General features: G+C 49.2%; 1 protein-coding gene across 2 annotated transcripts in view; it reads left to right on the forward strand.

The window, feature by feature from the left end:
• Positions 1-1,950: 1,950 nt before the first annotated feature.
• Positions 1,951-23,009, forward strand: part of PPARA (peroxisome proliferator activated receptor alpha) — a 96,403-nt gene continuing 75,344 nt past the window's right edge. For both annotated transcript variants that reach the window (XM_054469754.2, XM_063663125.1), the window contains exons 1-2: positions 1,951-2,064; positions 3,302-3,383. The gene's annotated coding sequence lies outside the window, so the exon portion shown is untranslated. The remainder of the gene's footprint in view (positions 2,065-3,301; positions 3,384-23,009) is intronic.

The following is a 23,009-nucleotide window of genomic DNA, read 5'->3' on the forward strand; positions in this document are numbered from 1 at the left end:
GAAAATTGCTTCATCTCTCTTATCTGAGCGTTTTCCCAAAAGAAACCTACCACCCCCGGGAGGCATGGATATGGGGCTGTTTCTGGCCAGGATACTCCCAAGAGAAGAGTCCTGAACTTGCTTCTACCCTCAGGACGCCTGCCGGAGACTGGCTGACAGCATTTGATTGAAAATGCTTATTTCTGGGACACTTGGATGAAAAACAAGTTTTCTCTCCCTAAAACCTTGGGAGCCCCAAAAAACCCAAGAATATCACTTTTCTATGTCTGCTGAGTGTACATGACCACTCTGCAGACCCCCACATAGCCTTTGTCCTTGTTCATGAGAAGGTTCACTAGGTCTTTCAACACCTGGTTGACCTGGGTGGTGCATCTGGGAGAAGAAGCCAACACACCTGTGTGCACCCTGGTCCTTGAGAGCCTGGGATGTGGGTATGCCAGGTAACGTCTTTGAGCCCGGAGGTCCTCATGAGGATGTAGCCCCTGAGCTCTGCGTGGGCACCCCGGGGTCAGCTTCCCTCACCAAACACAACAGGATGACAAGCTTGGATGTGGCTGCCTGACCACCCCACAAGATATGCAGGATATTACGTGTACAGGTCACCCTGTAAACTCTGAAACATAACGTGAATGTTAGCTATTGCTGGCTAACATGTGCAAGAGAAGGTGAGGTTGCCGTGTGCCAGTGGGAAGGATATGTGGGTGTCTGGAGGGTGGGGCAAAGTTCACCATAGGTGCCTGGCTAATCAACAAGGGTGAGATTAAGAGAAGTTTGTGAAAGGGCCAGTTCCCGCCTGGTCTCCAGTTCCCCTGCCTAATGAGATCTGTGTTTCCTTTCCGGAGTGGGTCCGCCTGGGCGCCCGCTGCCACAAATAGCACAGTGGCAGGCGCAGCTGGCAGTGGAGGGCAGGCAGTGGAGCGGGCATAGCACACATTGCGTTCCCGAGGAGGGGAGCCCTGATGTGCCGGCACCCAGGGGCTTTGTGCATTCCGCTCCGGGAGCTCGGGCGTCACGGCGCGAACAAAGCGGCTTTGCAGGGCGCTCTCCTACTCCTCGCCATTGGCCGCCGGGCCGCGACCTCCCCTTGCGCTGGCAGAGTCCCAGCGCCTTGCGTAGGCACAAAGTCAGCCCCTCACCCCCAGCGCATGGAGTAGGGGCGGGCATGGCTCTTGGGCTGCTGGAGAGGGGTGGGGTTGTGGGGTCGGAGCTGGCGGCGCCTCCCCGAGTCCGTCCGCGTTGCCCTTCACCCTCCTCGTTCCCCCGCCCGCCACACCTCCCTGGCACCTCCCGCCACCTGTTTCCTTGTCCTCCCAGCTCGCCTTCCCCTTCTCCTTATTTTGCATCGTGGGGTTCCAGGGACAAGGTCCTTCCCGGGCCGCCTCCCACCTTACGCACTTCTGAGACTCAAGGGCACCCGGTCCCGGGTCCCGGGTCTAGACCGGCTCATCGCACAGAGTAGCAGAGCCGGGCTCATCGAGGAGGCAGGAGGGGCTCGCCAGCGTGGCACGGGCGCCCGGCGGGAACCTCCACCCGCCCCGCGGCCGCGCGTCCCCGCCTCGAATTCAGCCCCGCCCCGGTGCGCCGGGCTGGAGGGGCGCCGACGCTCAGCGGTGTCCCCTCGGTGACCTTGGACAGTCCCTCCACCTCCCCGGCCTCAGTTTCCCTTGGCTGCAGCGGCCGCGAGGCGCTAGGTGGGAGCCGCCGAGCGCTCCCGGGGCCCCGCCCACCGCGAGCAGCCAATCGGGCGCCGCCCTCCGGGGGGTGTGTCCCGGGGCCGAGGCCGGGGGCCGGGAGGGCGCGCGGGGCGGGCGGGGCTTCCGGGTCGGGCCTCGGGACACTCGCTCGCGCGGACCGGGGCGGGGGGCGGGCCGAGGGGCGGTGCGTGTCGCGGGGGCGCGGCTGGCACGGACGCGCGGAGGCGGCGCCGGGCATGGGCCGTGGACGCGGCGGCCCCGCGGCGGGGGCAGCGGGCGGCGGGGGCGGAGGCGGCCGCTAGCGCCCTGCCCGGCGCCGCCTCCTTCGGCGTTCGCCCCACGGACCGGCAGGCGGCGGACCGCGGCCCAGGTGCCCGGGGGCGGGCGGGTGGGAACTCGCGCGGGGGTCCGCGGTCGGGGCTTCCCCGGTCCCGGGACCCGGAGGGCGGCGGACTGGGGAGGGGCAGGGGCTGGGCGGCGCATGCGCGGGGCCCGGGGTCTCGGGGTCTCGGGGTCTCAGGGACCCGGGGGCCCGGGGTGAGCGGCAGGGGACCTGAGGGCGAGGAGCGAGGACACACAACGAGGACTCGTGCGAGGGATCTCGGGGCCCAGCTCGGCCTCCCTCCTAGCGCTGGGGGCCTGCCCGGAACCCGAGTCCGCGGCTGTCCCTGGGGTTTGGCGCTGCGCGGAGGTCGGGTCTGGGGACCGCAGCGACTCTAGGTCTTCGGGTTGTCCCCTCGGAGGGAGGGCCCACGGGCGGGGACATCGGGACTTGCCCTTTCCTTGGCGCAGTGGAGCTGGGGCGTCCCCGACTCAGAGGGTGCTTTCCGAGACCTCCAGGGATCCCCGAGGCGAGGAAACCCGGGCCCCGGACAGACCGACCCTGGGCGGGTGCGCCCGGCTGCTGCCGTCGGACGGAGACGCGCGTGTTTGTTCCTCCAGCTGCGACCACCTTTGATTAACGGTTCCCACTTTGCGCCCCAACGCGGCGGGGCGACCCCGGACAGGCTGCGCTGGGCCGGGTGGCTTCTTTGCGGAAGCCGCGCCACGTCGCTCCCGGTCGGGGCCGCTGCGGGTCGGGCGCCCAAGTCTTTCCGGAGTCCCGGGCTGCGCGGCCCGCGTGGTGCGGGTGAAGCTGGAGGGGCGCGGGGTGGTGCCAGTGGAAGTCAGGAGGGTCGGCCCTGCCCCCTCACGCACTCCAACAGGGCACAACTGCACGCCTGTGCTTTCCTGAAGTCTTTTTTAAAAGTTAAAAGAGAGGAAGTGTGCTCCAAGTGTCAGGATTCTTTCCAAGAAAAACCCACAGTTGTCCAATGGCCTGGGCTTCGCGGGACCTCCGGGGCTGCACGCCCACGTCAGCCCCAGCCGCCCCCGCCGACCCCTGCCAGGAAACCAGGGAGGCCCCTCCTCTCCCAGCCTCCTTGGGATAAGGGTGCCCTGGGGAACTGGGTCAGGGCAAGGACACAGGATTTTCCTGGGAAGGACCCTGCGACACCCGTGTCGTTGCGGGGGCAGGGTCAGCATGACTTTCCTCTTCCAAGGTGAAGAGTTGGGGGGCATCCAGAGAACAACCGTAATCACTTCCTCCTTCACCTTCTTACTGCCAGGCTGAAGCTCAGGGCCCTGTCTGCTCTGTGGACTCACAGTTTGTGGCAAGACAAGCTCAGAACTGAGAAGCTGTCACCACAGGTAAATAGAAGGTTTAATGTACTGTTTCCAGATGGAAATATTTAAGTGTTTTCAGTGTTTACTTCTGTTGCACTACAGACCAGCAATCTGGGGGTTATTACTTTGTGATGCAAGGTTAGATACATTTTCAGACTGAAAGTAAGATACATGTGCATGGATTCACTTTTTTTTTTTTTTTTTTGAGACGGAGTCTCGCTCTGTCACCCAGGCTGGAGTGCAGTGGCCTGATCTCAGGTCACAGCAACCTCTGCCACTGGGGTTCAAGCGATTCTCTTGCCTCAGCCTCCCAAGTAGCTGGGATTACAGGCGCCTGCCACCACGCCCAGCTAATTTTTGTAGTTTTAGTAGAGACGGGGTTTCACCATCTTAGCCAGGCTGATCTTGAACTCCTGACCTCATGATCCACCTGCCTCGGCCTCCCAAAGTGCTGGGATTACAGGCGTGAGCCACCGTGCCTGGCCTAGGATTCACTTTGAAGTTCTGAGTTATTGTGTGACTTTTGCTAGGAACTTCATTGCTTCATGGCAGGCATGTTTTGTATAATTTAAAACTTGATAACATTAACTTTGAGAAATGTGAGTGCTTAGCAGACCCTTGGGATGTCCACACTGACTGGTACCAAGTAGTGTACTGTCTCTGAGCTGTTTTCATTTTGATTTGAATATTAAGCAGATGGCTTGTTGAGATAGACCCATGCCAGAACATGCCAGGGATAGGCTGAAGAAACGGGCCAGATGATACAAATTTGTGTGGTCACTATCCATGAGAGACCAGAGATACTGGGGCTGATGATGACCTCTGCAACTCTGAAGCAAAAGTAAACTAATTGGCAAGTTGGGTGCGGTGGCTCACTCCTGTAATCCCAGCACTTTGGAAGCCGGGGTGGGCAGATCGCTTGAGGCCAGAAGTTCGAAACCAGCCTGGCCAACATGGTGAAACCCTGTCTCTACAAAAAAATAGAAATATTACCTGGGCATGGTGGCGGACACCTGTAATCCCAGCTACTCAAGAAGCTGAGGCAGGAGAATTGCTTGAGCCTGGGAGGTGAAGGTTTTAGTGAACTGAGATTGTGCCACTGCACTGCAGCCTGGCGCCAGGGCGAGACTCCATCTCAAAAATAAATAAATAAAATAAAATTAATTAACTAATTGACATTAGAAAAAAATGTTTTTTCTTTCTTTTCCCACATCTTTTTTTTTTTTTTTGTGACAGAGTTTTGCTCTTGTCACCCAGGCTGGAGTGCAGTGGCGCGATCTTGGCTCACCGCAACCTCCGCCTCACAGGTTCAAATGCTACTCCTGCCTCAGCCTCCCGAGTAGCTGGGATTACAGGCAATCACCACCACACCCGGCTAATTTTTGTATTTTTAGTAGAGGCGGGTTTCACCATGTTGGCCGGGCTGGTCTCAAACTCCTGACCTCAGGTGAACCGCCCGCCTTGGCCTCCCAAAGTGCTGAGATTACAGGTGTGAGCCACTGCGCCGGGCTCTTTTCCGACATCTTAAACGTAAAGTAGGAGACATGCCATAATCATCGAATACTGCAGTGGTTTTCATTAGCTCCTGTTTGTCAAACTTATGAACAGAGTTTTAAAAATTGTGTATCAGCCAGGTGCAGTGGCTCACACCTGTAATCTCTGGGAGGCTGAGGTGGGCAGATGACAAGATCAGGAGTTTGAGACCAGCCTGGCCAATATGCTGAAGCCCTGTCTCTACTAAAAATACACAAATTAGCCGGGCATGGTGGCGGGTGCCTGTGGTCCCAGCTACTCAGGAGGCTGAAGCAGGAGAATTGCTTGAACCCAGGAGGTGGAGGTTGCAGTGAGCTGAGATGGCACCACAGCACCCCAGCCTGGGTGACAGAGCAAGACTCCGTCTCCAAAAAAAAAAAAAAAAAAATTGTATGTGAGAGAGAGAGAACTAGACAGAGAAGAAAGAGAAAATGTGTCTTCTTTATAAACTATTTTGTAACTTGCTTTATCGAGTAGGTTATGAAAAATCTTTCTATGTGAAAAACATTTCTGCATCAATTGAAATGTCTATATAATATCCCATTGTGTTTAGATACAATAATATTTAGCCAATCTCTTTATATATGTGTATATATTTAATACAGTCATTCTATAAATATTGACTGAGTAGCTGCTGTGGGCTACTGTCCGCAGTGCTGAACAAGACAAGCATGAATCCATGAAACTGATTTTCATACCAGAAAATAAAAAAGAAACTTAAAGATAATCCTCATCATGGTAAAAGATGAAGAACCTATTTTTGCAGGGACATCTTACTCTTTAGTAATTGGTGGCCAGTGTTCTTTTTCTTGCGTGCTGTTTTGGAGAGCCCGTTTTTTAAATAAATATTTAAGTAGCCTGGGTGCAGTGGCTCATGCCTATGATTTCAGCACTTTGTGAGGCCGAAGGGGATGGATTGCTTGAGCCCAGGAGTTCAAGACCAGCCTGGGCAACCTGGCGAAACACTGCCTCTTCTAAAAATACAAAAATTAGCCAGGTGTAGTGGCATGTGCCTGTGGCCCCATCTACTTGGGAGGCTGAGGTGGGAGGATCCCTTGAGCCTGAGAAGTGGAGGTTGCAGTGGCTGAGATGGCACCACTGCACTCCGGCCTGGGTAACAGAGTGAGACCTGGTCTCAAAAAAAAATAAATATTTATGTAGTCATCTTTAAGCAGTCTTTTTAATTTTATTTATTTATTTATTTTTGAGACAGGGTCTGGCTGTGTCACCTAGGCTAGAGCGCAGGTGCACAATCATGGCCTATTGCAGCCTCAACCTCCCTGGGCTCAGGTGATCCTCCCACCTCAGCCTCCCAAGCAGCTAGGACCACAGGCACACGCCACCAGGCCTGACTAATTTTTGTATTTTTTGCAGAGATGGGGTCTTGCTATGTTGTTCAGACCTGTCTCAAACTCCTGGGCTCAAGCCATCCTCCTGCCTCAGCCTCCCATAGTGCTGGGACTACAGCCATGAACCACTGCACCCGGCATAAGTGGTCTTTCTTTAAAAAAACAAAAAACAAAAAACAAAAACACATTAAAATATGTATTTGCTCATTATAAATATATTTGAAACATGCCAATTTTTCTTCTCTTTTTTTGCTCTATTGGTTTCTGTGTGTGGATGGATATATTTTTAATGGCAAATAGGATGAGTGTCTTCACTTCCAAGTAGTCAGTGTTTTTCTTTAATGTTTGTACTAATTTTGTCACATTGCAGTTAGAGGTTGTGGCCTGTCTAATTTCTGCTTTTTTGGAACTTGAGAGTCTCTGTTTTTATTTGTTTTTGGTAGCTTGGCATAGAGTCCATTTTTCTTTTCTTTCCTTTTTTTTTTTTTTTTTTTTGAGACGGACTTTAGCTGTTGTTGCCCAGGCTGGCGTGCAATGGTGCAATCTCAGCTCACTGCAACCTCCGCCTCCTGGGTTCAAGCGATTCTCCTGCCTCAGCCTCCCAAGTAGCTGGGACTACAGGTGCCCACCACCACACCCGGCTATTTTTTGTATTTTTAGTAGAGACGGGGTTTTGCCATGTTGGCCAGGCTGGTCTCGAACTCCTGACCTCAGGTGATCCACCCGCCTCGGCCTCCCAAAGTGCTGGGATTACAGGTGTGAGCCACTGCGCCCAGCTGTAGATACTTTTTAAAAAGATATAGTTTCTGATTATGGGGCAGAAATGTGCTATGTCTGTCATCTCAGCCTTATGAATTGCACAGAATAAGCTAGACCACCTTTAAGGCCGTGTCATTAGGGAAACTTGGGCAAAGAATTTACATTTTCAACTTGGTGATAAGATGGGTTTAAGGTAAGAATCAAATAGGAGAAAGCCTTAGCTGTTCCAGTGGCCCATGTTTAAAAGAACGTGCTCCTTTTTCCAAGTATTTCTGCCGCTTGCATGCACTGAGCTTCTATGGAAAGGAGCACCATGCAGGCATATTTTCCAGACAGGACCGGATTTGCTCATTACTCAGAGTTGTGTGCATTCTTTGCTTTTAGGATATTTAATTAGCATCTTTTAATAGTGATATTATGGTGTCTTAAAAGTTTATGCATTTGAAAAGAAAAGAACTTACTCCTTGCTAGGTCTCACCCTATCATGGTTATCTTTGCAGCTGAGCTGCGTTTGTTTTGAGGCTCACATATGGTAAAAGTGGTTGGAAATTTGGAAATTTTGCTGTGTATCTGCAAAGCAGCTTGATATAGTGGAAAAGGTATTAGGTCATTAATCATGAGATTTGGATTCTAGCCCCTTAGCTGCTGCCTGCCAGGCCTGGAGACCTTTGTTCCCTTCTTTAAACTGCTGCTTTCTCATCAGAAAATGAAGTTCCTCTCCATACCACCTCTCTGAAGGGTTGTGAAGCTCGAAGTGGCAGCTTAAAAAACTGCCCATCTCAGGAGGTGTCTTAAGAAGGAGGACATACCGCTGGCTGCTGCATTTCTCACTTAGCCAGGTCTGATACCTGTGTTGTTTTCACTGTGGCCATTTTAGGATTTTTCAAAGGCTTTCAGAAAGCAACATGCTACTACATACCCCTTATATACCAAAATTGGTTTTCATTTTGGAATATACAAGTGAGAGTTCTCCACCAGTACAATAAAGTTGTTACAAGTGGTTCCTATGTGTTTGTTTTTGTTTTTGTTTTGAGACAGAGTCTCGCTCTGTCACCCAGGCTGGAGTGCAGTGGCACAATCTTGGCTCACTGCAACCTCCGCCTCTCGGGTTCAAGCAATTCTCCCACCTCAGCCTCCCAAGTAGCTGGGATTACAGGCACCCACCACCACGCCCAGCTAATTTGTGTATTTTTAGTAGAGATGGGGTTTCACCATGTTGGCCAGGCTGGTTTTGAACTTCTGACCTCAGGTGATCCACCCGCTTCAGCCTCCCAAAGTCTCAGGATTATAGGCGGGCGTGAGCCACCACACCCGGCCTCCTGTGTGTTTTGAAGGTGATTGTGACCTCAGGTTTTGGCAGGGCTATAACTCCATGGCATACCTGGACCAGGCCTCTTCATCCTGAAGAGGGATCTGCTGAAATGCAGGCCCAGTGAATCTCCCCGTGCCCGGACACAGTTCCGTCAAGCCAGGACCCGGTGCTGCCTGCACCCCTGTTCCTGTTAGTCTGACTGTCCTCACTGAGTCTAACTCCTTGAGGGCAGAGAGGATGTCTTATTTATTTCTGCCCCGCTAGACGTGTAAACTGAGTAGGTACTTGTAAATGTTCATTGAATAAGTTCATGATTAATATAATTTAATTCAAGAAGAATGTATTGATGGGCTGCTGTGGTCACCACAGTACTGAGATGTAGGTGGGAGCTGGCTGAACGGGGGGGGCACCTAAACAGGGGTGCAGACAGCAGCACCTACGGATGATGGCCCGCTCCATCCCACCGCAGTGAAATTGCCCCAGGCCTCTGCAGCTTCCCCCACACCTAGACTGAGAGAGAGCTCTTCTTCCTTCTGTAGGGAGCAGGTGTTTCCTCCAGATGTCCAATATGTACTTCCCATTACAGCGGTGTTAGGAAGGTGAGGGCTGCCACTGAAATGGTCCTCTTCGTAATCATCACTAGGTTTGGGGTATATTATGGATTAAATAGAATTTTTGTAAGATGACCTGAGGATCTATTTAAATAAAATCCTGTTTCTTTCTGCAAGATCATGGATTTAAATTCAAAACAACTGACTTCATAGGGAAGGGGTATGGTGAAAGGGAAGTGAGTTGGGCAGCACTGATATTTAACAAGGTGAGGGTCCTTCTCCTGCTGTGAATGTGACGTTAAAATATTCCCAGGAGAAATTGGAGAAAACTCAGATGAAATATGGTCTGTGTTCCAGGAGGCAGGACTCATCGGAATGCTTTTATTTTGCTCCATTTTAAGAGATTTGCAGATAAAGAGGAGTGAAGATTTCTATTCAGATTTACTTGCTTTATACTTATAACTTATAGACCACAAGCCAACCTTCGAAAGAGCATCATTTTGTTAGGAAGGCAAATACAGAAGGACTAATGGCTTCCAAGATTATGAGCTTCATCGCAATGGTTTGAGATGAGGCTATAGCAAAGCAGAATATTGAAGCTCCCCCGCCCCCTTTCATTTTTCATTTTTCGTTTTTAAGAGTGAGCGAGGCCAGGCATGGAGGCTCATGCCTGTAATCCCAGCACTTTGGGAGGCCGAGGTGGGCAGATCACAGGGTCAGGAGTTTGAGACCAGCCTGGCCATCATGGTGAAACCCTGTCTCTACTAAATATACAAAAATTAGCCAGGCGTGGTATCAGGTGCCTGTAATCCCAGCTACTCGGGAGGCTGAGGCAGGAAAATTGCTTGAACCCAGGAGTCGGAGGTTGCAGTGAGCTGAGATCGCACCACTGCACATCTCAGAAAAAAAGAGAGTGAGGCCCCAAGTTTTTTTGCATCCATTTGTAACTGAATACGTCTGCGGTTATGTGATAACCACGCCAAGGTGACAAATTGCCAAGTTTCAGTAAAAGAGACCCAGTTATTCAGAGGTTGACACGTGGATATGTCCCTTTCTAAGAAGTTCGTGGTCAGCTTTACATGAGTATTTAAATGCTTGTTTATAATTCAGCAATATGGCTTGTAAATTACAGATTGCCAATCAAGTGACATGCAAATCTTGGTGATCTGAAACAAGTTTTCTTCTATTATCTATGGGAGAAATGGTAATAGGGATGTTTAAATGGGATGAATTTTTTGAAGCATTTTCAGGCAGTTTTCCACATGGAACAAAATAACATCAAGTGGGCTGCTAACATGAGGAACATATTGCCCTCTGCCTAGGATTATGAGTAAATTTGATAAATTCTAGACTGCAGTCTCATTTTAGCTCATTTTATGAGACAGCTTGACAACTGGGATAGTGTCTCTTTTTTTGTTGTTGGGGGTGTTGAGGCTGGAGTCTCGCTCTGCTGCCCAGGCTGGAGTGCACTGGCGCGATCTCGGCTCACTGCAACCTCTGCCTCCCGGGTTCCAGTGATTCTCCTACCTCAGCCTCCTGAGTAGCTGGGATTATAGGCACGTGCCACCACGCCCGGCTAATTTTTGTATTTTTTAGTAGAGACGGGCTTTCACCATGTTGGCCAGGCTGGGTCTCAAACTCCTGACCTGAAGTGATCCGCCCACCTCAGTCACCCTAAGTGCTGGGATTACAGGCATGAGCCACCACACCCGGCTTCTGTTTTTCTATCTGTGCATTGGGGATGAAATGAACACAAATGATGTTTAAAGAAAAAAATGTTCAGAGAAGTTAGAAATTTGCTTTCAATTGGAATCATCTCTTAGTATGTGAAAGTTTTTTTATAATAGAAACAAGCAGGGCAGTATTTGACCTGTTGACAGTGTCCTTGGACCTTACAATTTGTGAAGCAGAGGATTTTGCTTGAGTTGTACGATTGTCGTTTTTTTTCCCCCACTTTGACAAATGTTACAGAACCCGTCACCAGATACAGGCAAGGGAGGTTGGGCTTCCCATCTCTGCGCGGCTCCCCTGTGATTCACAAGCAAGCAATCTGAAGTGCGCAAAAGTTTAGAACGCGATTTTCATTCTCTTCTTTCCTTAGAAAAACTCCCTTTGTAGACAGCCTTTTCCAGAAAGGAAGGCACTCAATTGTTGTAATATTCAAATCATAAAAATAAGCCCAGTCTAGTCTATTCAGCAAGGTGTTCTGAAAGAGGGAATTTTTTAAGTTCAATTATGCGAAGATCCTGAAGGTGGGACTCAAAGGAGAGGGCTATCCTGGGAAGAAGGCTTTGGAAAATGAGAGGCATGAAGGGGAGAGGGTATTTAAATGTGTCTGAAGCCAAGGATCCTTGAGAGAAAAAGCTGGCACTAACGGGGTTCAAAGAACTTGCGTGACGAGTGATGGCTAGTGACACCGAGGGTGGGTTGTGGGTGCCTAGTGAATTCCTCCAAAGCCAAGAGAGAGGTTTCCAGACCCAGGGAAGGAGGTGTGTACACCCAGAAGTAGTGTAGGGACAGAGATTCCGATCACAAGCTGTGAGTGGAAGACGCCGACCACTGCTGCAGCAGCCTGAAAACCACAGTCTGGAACCGCCAGCGATGGGCTGGGAAGTGCGGATCCAGGGTTGGTGCACTGAACCCAGAGGAGCAGGCTCCCATTCCCAGCTAAGGGTGGCAGCCGGCGGGGATCTTTCCAGGAGAAAGCTACAAGTGGAAGCTTTCAATTCAGAGCAGTAGCAATGTCTTCAAAGTCCCAGGCTTCACGTGGGAACAGAGAATGTGAAGAGTATTTAGCAGGATGCCAATGTAAGAAATCTATATTGGTGTTTGTTTGTTTGTTTTTGAGATGGAGTCTCGTTCTGTCACCCAGGCCGGAGTGCAGTGGTGCGATCTCAGCTCACTGCAATCTCTGCCTCCGGGGTTCAAGCGATTCTCCTGCCTCAGCCTCCTATGTAGCTGGTACTACAGGCACGCGCCACCATGCCTGGCTAAATTTTTGTATTTTTAGTAGAGATGGGGTTTCACCACGTTGGCCAGGCTGGTCTCAAACTCCTGACCTCACAATCCGCCCGCTGCAGCCTCCCAAAGTGCTGGGATTACAGGCGTGAGCCACCGCACCTGGCCCAATATTGTTTGTTTATTTATTTATTGACAGGGTCTCACTCTGTCGCCAGGCTGGAGTGCAGTGGCGCGATCTCAGCTCACTGCAACCTCCACCTCTCTGGCTCAAGCAATCCTCCCACCTCAGCCTCCTGAGCAGCTGGGACTACAGGTGCACACCACCACACCCAGCTAGATTTTGTGTTTTTTTGTAGAGATGGGGTTTAGCCATGTTTAGCTAGTCTCAAACTCCTGGGCTCAAGTGATCTGTCTGCCTCGGCCTCCCAAAATGCTGGGATTACAGATGTGATTCATCACGTCCAGCCCAGTATTTTTCTTTCTCTCTGGAAACCAAAAATTATTGGCTTTTTTTCCTGCTGCATTCCCTTTACTTAGATGAATCTAGCAAGGTTAGCTGTTAGTGTCTAGGTCAGAAGTCTAAGTGAAAGTGAATATTTAACCACACTCAAGCACAGCTGACGATCTTTAATAGTAATAGAGGTATAAGACTTAAAAGAAACAAGAACCCAGAGGGAAAATATGGCCATGGATGCAGAGAAAACCATGGCAGCTTCCATGGACTCATAAAAAGAGCTCAAAACCTAGGAAGTGGACGGAGACTCTTTTGGGAATGAATGAATTCAAATGTGGGCTTTCTTAGTAGATTAAATCATTTTCTAGAAGGAATTTCAGAAGGATGTATGCCCAATTATGGTATCAGGTCTGTTGTAGACTCTTCAGGGAGGAAGTCTCTGAAAGACAAGAAGGCACAATTAAAAATTAGAATTCAGGTGAGTGGATCACGAGGTCAAGAGATCGAGACCAGCCTGGCCAACATGGTGAAACCCCGTCTCTACTAAAAATACAAAATTTAGCTGGGCGTGGTATGGCTGTAGTCCCAGCTACATGGGAGGCTGAAGCAGGAGAATCGCTTGAACCCGGGAGGCAGAGGCTGCAGTGAGCCGAGATCCTGCCACTGCACTCCAGCCTGGCAACAGCGAGACTCCGTCTCAAAAATAATAAGTAAATAAATAAATAAATAAAAATTAGAACTCAGAAAAGGAATTAATTTCTTCTGAGAGAAAAAAAGATGAGATTCTAGCCTAAGGTGTAACACATCCATCCACCAGGTATCATTTTTATACATGTGAAGTTAAATCACCAAAGGACCAGGTGAGCAGATGTGGACTTTCCAACTGTGTGTGTGCGCCTTCCTCAGAGCCCTCAGCGGTGTTCCCTTTTCCGCGCTAGCGTTTGATCCCTGCGCTTTTCTGGATGCCCCCACCCCCTCTGGCTCCACGAGGCCCCCTGTACCTCGCCATCACCCTTGTGAGCTTGAAACCTGTCACCCACCCGCCTTCCAGATGTCACCTGGGCCCTCCCGGAGGCCCTCGCGCTCAGGGTGTCTGATTCTGAGCTGTCCTGCATTTTCGCCTCCCCTCACCCTGGCTACCCTTTTCAGTCTGAGTTGCCAGCCTCCTGGCAGGGCTGGGGTGGGGGACATCAAAGGCAGGACAAGGTGCAGGGTCCTCACCCACCACTTAGCAGCTCTCAGATGCAGACAGATTTTTCAGCTGGCCTGTGGCTCAGTTTCCCTCAGCTACAAGAGGGGTGCATGCTAGGGTTTCTCTGGATTGCTGCACCTGGCAGGTAGTGTGAGCTTGGTAGGTGCTTCCTTGCTTATCATTGCCTCTCCCATCTTAATGTTGTCCCGTCCATCCAATGTTTATGGGATGAGAGGTTGATAGGAGGGCATGGCCCTGACATTCCAGGGACTGACTGACACGCTGTCTACACAAGCCCCTTCTGGTTCTTCTCGTGCACTGGGCGTGCCGGAGACACACTCCCTTACCCTCATACCCCGCCGCACCCCTGTGACCTCTACCTTTGAGACCTCAGCTTAAACTCACTCTTAGGGAAGGCTCCCTGAATCACCTGCCGGGGTTGTATGCTGATGCAGGTACTTGTAACACCTGGTGCTTTTCCTCCGATGCACTCAGGCAGTGTTTATTCAAGTGATGGCTTGGTGACAGTGGCTCTCCCTGAGACCCCGTGAGGCCAGAATCCTCGGCTCATCACTCATGGTTGAACCCGGAGCCTCTTGCCGGTAGGTGCTTCAGGACTGGCTCTGGGAGCCTGCGGCTCCTGCCAGGTACCCACCGCTTGAGATTCCTCAAGTCTTCAATGCCACCTCCTTCCTGAAGCCTTCCTTGCTGCTCCCCCAAACTAGAGGCAGGAGTTTTGTCCTTCAGATAACCTATAGCATTTGAGTCACTCTGATTGGACGAATTCTGCCTTCACTTGAGCAGCTATTAGGGGCATACATCAGTCATTCATTCCTCAGTTCATTTATTTATTCAGCAAATATTTACTGAGCACGTACTGCGTGCCAGGCGCTGTCCTGCTGTGGAAAACAGCAGGCATGATTCCCTGCCACTACTAACCACTGCATCGCATAACTGGCAGACTCCCAGCTTCAAGGAGAGGCACGGAGGGAAACTGAGAGCAGCCTGCAGAGGGGAAAGTGCGGGGACAGAGGGTCACAGGGGTTGCCGGGGCGTGTGTGCAGCACCTGCCAGTGAATGGAATGTGTGGCTCCAGATGTGGTTGTCTTTAAACTTCAGAATTTCCTTTCACTAAAGAACCAAGTCCAGGGAGAGGAAAGAGTGAATACAAATTATCCAAGAAACTCGAGAGCTCATTTTAGTTCTCCTGATTATGATCTTAAAGGCATTAAGTGCTCAAGTTAAACTCCTTTTGACCCACATAGGTTAGCAGAATTTAAATCCTAGGTGATTATTAACTCTAATCATACATCTAATGACCTATATTGAAGACACACTGCCTGCTTAGTTATGGCTTCAGCCTTTGCTCTGTCACTGGTAGTTCAGCCTGAAAAGCAGATGAGCCCACATGCTCACAATTCCACCACAGTCACGTAAGCGGGAAGAGCAGGCTCCTGGCTGTGGCGAGCTTGACTCCATTTGGTTTGATAGAAATGAGAGGCAGATGATTCCCTAGACAAATGCAGGCCTTTCTCGAAGCCCCTTTCCCAGGGCGATGTGACATGAGTGGTCTGTGCCTTCCAGGGCAGCCACGTCCTGCTTCGCCCAGCCAGGGTGTTGGGGAGGGAGACAGCCACATCCTGCCCGGGGCTCCTGGGTGCCGCTGCATCAAGTGAGAGCAGGGCTGGCTCCCTGATGTCCTTGGAGAAGTTGCCCACACTGCTTTCCCCCGTGGGAGTGACAAGGATGTGTCCTGCCAGCCTTCCACGGCTGACTCCCCACTCTATTAATTCCCAAGAAACCAGGCCATGGAGATGGGTTTGAGGGTTTGTATTGGTGTTTTTTAAAGTCAGGTTGGCCGAGTGCAGTGGCTCATGCCTGTAATGCCAGCACTTTGGGAGGCTGAGGCGGGCGGATCACATGAGGTCAGGAGTTCAAGACCAGCCTGGCCAACATGGTGAAACCTTGTCTCTACTAAAACTACAAAAAAATTACCTGGGTGTGGTGGTGGGTGCCTGTAATCCCAGCTACTCAGGAGACTGAGGCAGGAGAACCCCTTGAACTAGGGAGGCTGCAGTGAGCCGAGATCGCGCCACTCCAGCCTGGGTGACAAGAATGAGATTCTGCCTCAAAATAAATAAATAAAGTTGGGTTTATTAAGATATAATTTACATACAGTAATTTTTTTTTTTTTTTGAGACAGAGTTTCACTCTTGTTGCCCAGGCTGGAGTGCAATGGCATGATCTCGCCTCACTGCAACCTCCACCTCCCGGGTTCAAGCGATTCTCCTGCCTCAGCCTCCCAAGTAGCTGGGATTACAGGCATGCGCCACCACGCCCAGCTAATTTTCGTATCTTTAGTAGAGATGGGGTTTCCCCATGTTGGCCAGGTTGGTCTCGAACTCCTGACCTCAGGTGATCCACCCACCTTGGCCTCCCAAAGTGCTGAGATTACAGGCGTGAGCCACCGTGCCTGGCCTAAAATTCATTTTTTTAGGCACACAGTTTTATGAGTTTTGAAAACATGCAGTCCCGTCTCCTGGGCATTCTCAGCTGCTGGGAGCTGTGTGCATTCCTGGGCTTGCAGTCCCCTTTCGCTGTTGGAAGCAGCCGCGTGGGTAGAGTCCTCTCGCGTCTGATCTCTAACCTCGCCTTCACCACCTCGCTTCTGCCATTTCTTCTGCTGCATCTCTCTGACTCCAGCCAGAGAAATTCTCTGCTTTTAAGAGCTCAGGTGATCAGACTGGGCCCACCTGGATCACCCAGGGTGCTCTCCCCTCCCAGAGCCTGTACCCGCACCTGTGTACCGGGGCTGCCATAACAAAGTTCCATGAACTGGGTAGCTTAAACAACAGGCATTTATTCCCTCTTCAGAAGGACAGCAGTTCACAATCAAGGTGTCAGCACAGCTGCACTCCCTACAAAGGCTCTGGGTAGCCTCCTTCCTTGCCTTTTCTGGCTTCTGGTTGTGGCTGTCAGTTGTTGGCTCTCCTTGGCTTGTGGCCACATCCCTCCGAGCTCTGCCTTCATCTTCATGTGGCCCGCTCCCTGTGTGTCTGTGTCTGGATCCAAATTTCCTTTTCATAAGGGCACCAGTCATACTGGCTTAGGGCCTAACCCACTCCATGAACTCATCTCAACTGCTCACATCTGCGGTGACCCTGTTTCCAAACAAGCTCATAATCTGAGGTATGGGGAGGGGTAGGACTTCAACACATCTTTTGAGGGGACACAAGTCATCCCACAGTAGCACCCTCTATTAAATCTGTAGAGCCCCTTTTGCATATAGGATAACACATCCACCAGCCCCAGGATTGGGGAGTGGACATCTTTGGGGGCCATGATCTGGCTTCCATGCGAGGAAGCCCACAGTCTAGTGGCAACTCACATTTGCTCAGTGAAGTGTGGTGCATGGAGGTAACTGAGTATGGCCTGTTCATGCCCAAATGTGAGGAGCTGGTCAGCATCTAGCTGTGTCAATCAAGGATGGCTATGTAACACCCAGGATGAGCAGGTGTGCCTAGTTGCCCGGGACCTTAGGCAGCTGGCGTAGGGCCGGAGTGCTGGCCTCATGCCATGGGTGAGCGTGTAGGGGAGTGATACATCTGACACATAGCGTGCGAGTGGCTGAGTGTGGCAGCTGCCTCCTTTTCCCTGCATTAGGATGGTGTTGGAGGGGAAAGCTGTGATCATGGCTGCCCAGGGTCCAAGTGAGTGGAAGGGTGCTGGGAGTACCTGGAGGCAGCAGGCCTCATGGGACTATCACAGCTCGGTGCACTGTTTATGGGAGGGAAGGCTGTCATGACTGCACCCCATTCCCCCTGCCCCTGTGCAGAGGCCCTCCCTGACCACCTTATTTATACTTTCAGCCCTTCCTTCTACCTGTCACTATGTAGTACATGCTTTCTTCTTCTTCTTCTTCTTTTTTTTTTTTTTTGAGACAGAGCCTCATTCTGTCGCCCAGGCTGGAGTACAGTGGTGTGATCTCGGCTCACTGCAACCTCCACCTCCTGGGTACAAGCCATTCTCCTGCCTCAGCCTCCTGAGTAGCTGAGATTACAGGCGTCCGCCACCATGCCTTGCTAATTTTTGTATTTTTAGTCGAGACGGAGTTTTGCTATGTTGGCCAAGCTGGTCTTGAACTCCTGACCTCAGGTGATCTGCCAGCCTCAGCCTCCCAAAGTGCTGGGATTACAGGCATGAGCCACTGCGCCCGGCCGGTACATGCTTTCTTGATTTGTCTGTTTCCCACCTGTCTCCCCTCCCTAGAATGGCGACTCCATGACGACAGAGATGTTTCTCTGTTTTCTACATGGCTGCACCCTCAGCTGCTAAAAGGTGGCCCAGCATAGGAGGTATTTAATGAAGCCTTCCTCTCCACTTAAATCTATACTCTTGTGCTTATTAAAAGGTGACAGTTTTCTGTTTGAAAATTTTATTAGTGTTTTAATGAGAAAGTTATTATTTGGGTAATGTCTGAATATGAGGAAAACATTAAGGATAGAAATGTAATTGTTTTCCTATTTCAGTCTATGGATTTTATTGAAGATTACAGAATTACTTCTTTGTAGCTATGGAAGTAAAAAAATAATGAGACAAGTAGCTATTTCAAAATGTAGGGCTGATAAATTTGGGATGATTTGAGAACGTTAATATGGGGAACTCCATTTATTTTTTAAATTTTTATTTATTCTCATTTGTTTATTTATTTATTTATTTGAGACAGAGTTTCGCTCTGTTGCCCAGGCTAGAGTGCAGTGCCATGATCTCGGCTCACTGCAACCTCCGCCTCCTGGGTACAAGTGCTTCTCCCATATTAGCCTCCCGAGGAGCTGGGACTACAGGCGCCTGCCACCACACCTGGCTAATTTTTGTATTTTTAGTAGAGATGGGATTTGGCCATGTTGGCCAGGCTGGTCTCAAACTCCTGACCGCAGGTGATCCGCCTGCCCTTGGCCTCCCAAAGTGCTGGGATTACAGGTGTGAGCCACCGCACCCAGCCAGGGAACTGCATTTCTGACAGTGGCTCAGTAGTCTGGACGTTAACTGGCAAAGGTGGACAGAATCTTTAAACATATGTGGAGGAATTGGAGAGTTTACAAGATAGTGAAGAACTGCCAGGCCAGGGTCTGGAGAAGATGGAAACTTGACATTTGAGGCCATTGTGTTCCTGGGGTGTTGGCCAATTTATGAAAGAAGCAGTTAAGAGCCTGAGTGGCACTTTTGAGGGGCTAGAAGGGAAGACCCTGGTAAATATCCCAAACTTTATATTGGGACCCAGAAAAGCTCCATCCTAGGAGTACAGGTGACCTGGAAACAGATCAGCTTAATCAAGGACTGAAGTCCAGTTCTAGCTATGCCCAGTCCTTGAGACTGGATTAAGGTGATCTCAGATTGCAAGGACCGCAAATGCCTGGCAGAAGCAAGTGAATATCCTTCTGGAGGAACAGAGCCTCATCCTAGGCCTCTAATTATTTTTAAGGACAATTTTTCAGACGCAGGCTTTCCTCCCTTTGCACAGTTCCATTATGCATAAATTTCAGTCAGTGGCCGGCTGCAGTGGCTCATGCATGTAATCCCAGTGCTTTGGGAGGCCAAGGCGGGTGAATTGCTTGAGTCTGGGAGTTGGAGACCAGCCTGGGCAACATAGTGAAACCCCATCTCTATTTTTAAAAATAAAATATTAATTATCATTGTTTAGTTAAATTATAGTGGTCTCCCAACAATACACATCAGATCCCAGCTCCCGTGGTGTATGCACTGTGAGTGCTGTATAAAGTACAAGCTCTGCCTCCAGTTCTCCAGCCTACAAATCACAGTGTAGATAACAGATGTGCATGATGATCACTGACCAATTGCGTCACTTCTCTCAAAGTCAGTCTGTGATTGGTCCCTGAGCATCTGTCGGTCAGTTTCATGCACAGACTGCAAAGCATGTGGTTGTGTCGACTCCTTGTCTCTCAGTGATAAACCCACATGGCATTTTATAAAAGTGGATACATCAGGCCAGGTGTGGTGGCTCACGCCTGTAATCCCAGCACTTTGGGAGGCTGAGGCAGGTGGATCATTTAGGGTCAGGAGTTTGAGACCAGCCTGGCCAACATGGTGAAACCCCATCTCTACTAAAAATACAAAAATTAGCTGGATGTGGTGGCGGGCGCCTGTAATCCCAGCTACTGGGGAGGCTGAGGCAGGAGAATTGCTTGAACCCAGGAGGCAGAGCTTGCAGTGAGCCGAGATCATGCCACTGCACTCCAGCCTGAGTGAGAGAGCAAGACTACCATCTCAAAAAAAAAAAAACAAAAAAAACAAAACAAAACAAAAAAAAAACAACCAGTAATCAAGCATGAAAATTATGAAATGCTCAGAGATAAAATGTGTGAGGCCTGTACCCTGGAATCTACAAAACACTGCTGAGAGAAATTTTAAAAGACCTAAATAAATGGCAAGTTATAACATGCTCTTGAATCAGAAAACTCAGTATCATTAGGATGCCGATTCTTCCCAAAATGATCTACAGATTCAAAGCAATCGGAATCAGACCTCAGCATGCCTACTTGTAGAATTTGATAACCTGATTCTAAAGTTTATATGGAAATGCAAGGGACCTAGAGTTGCTAACATAACTTTGAAAAAGAACAACACAATTGAAGGACTTAGACTACATATAATTCAAGAATTATTACAAAGCTACAGTAATCAAGACAGTATGGTATTAATATGAAAACAGACCATTAGATGAATGGAACGGAATAGCAAGTCCAGAAATAGATCCACACATATGTGGTCAATTGATTTTCAGCAAAGTGCCAAGTCATTTAAGTGGGGAAAATATAATCTTTTCAATAAATGACACTGGAACAACTGGATAGCCATATGCAAAAGAACCTCAACCCTCAGCTCACAGCACTACAAACTCATAATTATTATCATTATATTATACTATTATGTAATAATAGTATATATCATATTACATATTATATTATGTAATATATATCATATTATATGATACTGTGTTGTCATATAATTATTATTGAAATGCGTCATAGATCTAATTGTAAGAGTTAAAACCGTCCAGGTACAGTGGCTCATGCCTGTAATCTTGCACTTTGAGAGGCCAAGGTGGGTGGATCATTTGGCCCCAGGAGTTCAAGACCAGCCTGGGCAACATAGCAAAACACTGTCTCTACAAAAAAATCAAAAAATTAGCTGAGCATGATGGCACTCACCTGTAGTCCCAGCTACACAGTAGTCTGAGGTGGGAGGATCACCTGAGCCCAGAGAGGTCAAGGCTACGGTGAGCCATGATTGTACCACTGCACTCCAGACTGGGTGACAAAGGGAGACCATGTGTTAAAAAAAGAGTTAAAACTATAAAACCTTCAGAAGAAAACATATGAGAAAATTCTAGTGATTTGGGGTTTGGCAAAGATTTCTTAAACATGATTTAAAAAGCATTAACTAGGCCAGGTATGCTGGCTTACCCCTGTCATTCCAATGCTTTGGGGGACCAAGATGAGAGGATAGCTTGAGGCCAGGAGTCGGAGAGCAGCCTGGGCAACATAACAAGAGTGGGTCTTTACAAAAAAAAAAACCTGTGCCAGGCACAGTGGCACATGTCTGAAGCTGAGGTAGGAGGATCACTTGAGCCCAGGAGTTGAAGCTTGCAGTGGATTATGACCATGCCACTGCACTCCAGCCTGGGCCATAGAGTAAGACTCAGTCTCTTAAAGAAGAAAGCGGCCGGGTGCGGTGGCTCACGCCTGTAATCCCAGCACTTTGGGAGGCCGAGGCAGGTGGATCACAAGGGCAAGAGATCAAGACCATCCTGGCTAACAGAGTGAAACCCCGTCTCTACTAAAAATACAAAAAATTAGCCGGACGTGGTGGCAGGTGCCTGTAGTCCCAGCTACTCGGGAGGCTGAGGCAGGAGAATGGCGTGAACCCGGGAGGCGGAGCTTGCAGTGAGCCGAGATCGTACCACTGCACTCCAGCCTGGGTGACAGAGCAAGACTCCATCTCAAAAAAAAAAAAAAAAAAAAGAAGAAAGCATAAACTATAAAAGAATAAATTAGTCATCCTCAAAATTAGAAACTTTTACTCATCAGAAAACACTTAATACAATGAAAAGTCAAGCCATAGACTTAGAGAAAATATTTACAAAACATATATCTGAAAAAGGACTTGGATATGGATTATATAAAGAACTATTGTAATTCAATAAGATGTCAAACAACCCAATTAAAAATGGGCGAAAGATGAACTAACTCGTCAACAATGGGCATGTCGTTTGAATGGATGGTAAGCAAGCACATGAAAAGATGTTCATGTGCCTTTCCCTCATTAGTCACTAGGGAAATGCAAGTTCATAGACATCTGTCTTGGTAGAAAGATATCACTACACACCCACAAGAGTGGCTATAATTAAGCAGTCTGACCAAGTATGCGTAAGAATGTGGAATAAGAACTCTCATACACTGCCAATGGGAATGTAAAATGATAGCCACTTTGGAAAACATTTTGGCAAATAATACTACTTACATTATTATCGAAAATATTGTATACCTGAAAGAACTCAAAGTGAAAAAGCTATATACTGTCTGCTTCCAACGCTACACATTATGGGAAAGGCAAAACTATGAAGACAGTAAAAAGATGCGTCAGTGGTTGCCAGGGGCTCATAGGGAGGGAAAGAGGAATGAATAGGTGGAACACAGGGCATTTTTAGGGCAGTGAAACTATTCTGTATGGTACCGTAACGATGAATACATGTTATTAGGCATTTGTCAATACCCATAAAATGTACAACACAAAGAGTGAAAATGAAAACTGTGGGCTTCAGTTAGCAATAATATGTCATATTGGTTCATCAGTGGCAACAAATGTACCTCACCAATGCAAGATGTTTGTTTGTTTGTTTGTTTGGAGACGGAGTCTCGCTCTGTTGCCCAGGCTGGAGTGCAGTGGCGCGATCTCGGCTCACTGCAAGCCCTGCCTCCCGGGTTCATGCCATTCTCCTGCTTCAGCCTCCCGAGTAGCTGGGACTACAGGCGCCTGCCACCGCGCCCAGCTAATTTTTTGTACTTTTAGTAGAGACGGGGTTTCACCGTGCTGGCCAGGATGATCTCCTGCTCTCGTGATCTGCCCGCCTCGGCCTCCCAAAGTGCTGGGATTACAGGTGTGAGCCACCATGCCCGGCCACCAATGCAAGATGTTAATAAGAGGGAAACTGTGGTGGGAGTGAGGTGGTATATGAGACCTCTCTGTACTTTCCACTTAATTTTTCTGTAAGCCCAAAACTGCTCTAAATAAGAAAGTTTATTAATTAAAAGTTACATTTATAGTGTATCTATATCTAGGAATAAATCTGAAAAAGATACATAAGATCTCTACTCAGAAAACTGATTATGTTATTAAGAGAGCTTAAATATAGCCCAAATAAATAGATGGATATACTATGTTCATGGAAGGGACAGCTCAGTATTGGGAAAGTGTCAGTCATCTTAAGAAAGGCCTCATGTGTCACACAAGGGATGCTG

The sequence above is a fragment of the Pongo pygmaeus genome, chromosome 23 (genome assembly GCF_028885625.2).
Source record: "Pongo pygmaeus isolate AG05252 chromosome 23, NHGRI_mPonPyg2-v2.0_pri, whole genome shotgun sequence".
Classification (NCBI taxonomy): Eukaryota; Metazoa; Chordata; class Mammalia; order Primates; family Hominidae; genus Pongo; species Pongo pygmaeus.